Source organism: Oratosquilla oratoria, chromosome 14 (genome assembly GCF_046742065.1).
Source record: "Oratosquilla oratoria isolate Oo_2021 chromosome 14, ASM4674206v1, whole genome shotgun sequence".
NCBI classification, from domain to species: Eukaryota; Metazoa; Arthropoda; class Malacostraca; order Stomatopoda; family Squillidae; genus Oratosquilla; species Oratosquilla oratoria.
In genome coordinates, this window is record NC_134790.1 from 12,498,604 (window position 1) to 12,501,103 (window position 2,500).

At 32.0% G+C, this 2,500-nt stretch overlaps 1 protein-coding gene across 1 annotated transcript in view; it reads left to right on the plus strand.

Moving 5' to 3' along the window:
• Positions 1-2,500, plus strand: part of LOC143032585 (uncharacterized) — a 40,541-nt gene that overhangs the window by 19,497 nt on the left and 18,544 nt on the right. The gene's annotated exons all lie outside the window — the stretch shown is intronic.

Consider the following 2,500-nt stretch of genomic DNA (forward strand, 5'->3'; position numbering starts at 1 on the left):
CTTTCTGTTTCTCTTTTGCTCTCTCTCTTTCTCTCCCTCATACTCTTTTTTACTCTCTCTCTCTATCTCTATCTCTATCTCTCTCTCTCCCAATTGTAAATACTCTCAAGGTGACCCTTATGGACCAGAATCACGCAGTTATATGATTGGAAGATAATATCCACTGAAATGAAAGAATGGTCATCTTTAGCTTGTACTACCTGCTTAGTTGTGGGTTGGAATCCCGCGCTCCTCTCCGATTCCCAGCAATGGTTGTTACCTGTCCCCCAACAGTCCCCAAAGCGCATGTACATACGGCAAAGGTGACGGCTTCGGCCGTAGCTACTCAGCGCCTCCTGGCGTAGGCTCCTTACCTTCTTTCTACTCTATGACGAAATACTAAGAGTGAATGAATAAATAAATGAATTATTGATTAACGCGTTTATGATAAAATTAATAAATAGATAAATAGATGATAAAGAAAATAAATATAATAATGAATAAATGAAGAATTAATAGCAAACATATACGTTGATCAATAAATAAATATTACGGAAATTAATAGATATACACATGGATAAATAGATAAATGAATAATCAAGTACAATAAAATCAAGATGTTTCCTACTTAAGGTCCTTGATTATTCCGGTGTCCTTCTATACATTCATTCCAAAAAGTTTCGCCTCTTATACGAAACTTTACGAAACAATGGACGATGAATAACGGAACACGCGTGGTGGTGTTCCTGTAATATAGTTCTTTATGGGCAGCGACAGACTATGCCGTATAGATAATAGATAAAGTACCTAGACATTGACTCAGCGTCATAATGTTTCGCATACCGACCTTGTTATCAAATACCCTTTGAGCGATACTTTTTGAACTGTCGAACTATATATATACGTGTCGTAAGATTTCCTTGTTCCCCTAGTGATTTAGATATTTCTAGTTGTCTATGAAGAATTGAATTAGGGTTGGTGGGAGGGGCTACATATACAGAGTGTGAAAGTAAAAAAAAAAAATAGTTGATAATTTTTGGAACAAAAGTCTTTGTAAACCAAGTGTCATGATTTTTCATTTTGCAGCGTTCATGTGTGCCATAATATTTCGCTCAGTATGTTTTTTTTTTATAGTACAGTCGTTGACACAAATTTGGGTATTTATAGATTAGCTAGGCATCATTATGATCTGTCTAGTCAAAATATAAATTTTTTGTGAGCTGGCGACGTAATCAGAAACTTGCTGGTCTCGCATTCGCCTAGTCGTGGGTTCGAATCCCGCACTCCTCTCCGATTCCTAGGAGTGACTGTTACTACTTGCCCCCAAACAGTCCCCAGAGTGCCTAATAGAGCAAAGGTGACGGCTTCGGCCGCAGCTACTCAGTGCCTCCTGGCGTAGGCTCCTCAACTATGATTTTTTGAAGCAAAATGCTAATAGTAATAATAATGATAATAATAATAATGATAATGATAATGATAATAATAATAACAATTATGATAATAATAAAATAATAATAATAATGATAGTAAGATAATAATGATAACAGTAATAATGATAATAATAATAATAATAATAATAATAATAATAATAATGATATAATAATAATAAGTTTATTGCCCGTACTTTGGATCGTCATTAGCAGAATTAAATAAATTAAGATAGAATAAGATAAAGCGAAATTGAATAATATAGAATGGTAAGAAAATAAATTAATATAGTATAAAATGAAATAAAAGTAACATCAAAAACGGAAAAATAAAACAAAACAGAACATGATAGAATAACTTAAATCGAAGATAACAAAAGATATAGAATACCAATTGAAAGAAAAAGTAGAATATAATGAATAAGATTCGTTCTCATAGGCCAATTATTGATATATATATATATGTTGGTACATTATGACAAGTTGATGAAGGTGGAAAAAGAAGTCACGGGTCTAGTTCCGTCCTGACCGGTTTCGCTCTATGCTTCTTCAGAGGAATGTGACTCTGGAGTGAAGCTGGCGGTATACATAGTCTGAGTAAGACCGCGTTCCCTCCTTGGAGGTGGGTTACGTTTGGTTGTACAATGGTTTTTAATACAATAGTGATAAAAATACAATAAATTGTTGTGATGTTATTACAAAACAGCTCCGGTGTGTGTGGAATGTTGATCGAGGGTGTAACATTGTAAGTGAAGTGAGTGGTGTAGAAATGTGTGAATCCTAAAAAGTGTCATATGATAACTTATAGTATTAAATAATATAATAATATAAGGATAAATATCCAGATAAAATGAATGAAATGAAAATACAAATACAAATACAAATATAAATATAAATAAATAAAAATAAAAATAAAAATAATAATAAATATAAATAAAAATATATGCTTATTTAAAGTGACATGACATCTCATCGCATATCATTGTGTGACAGAATGTTATCAAAAAATATACATACATATATAACAATGAATAGATAAATAAATGCCAAAGAAATATATAGTAAAAATATGAAATGAATATAATAAATAATAA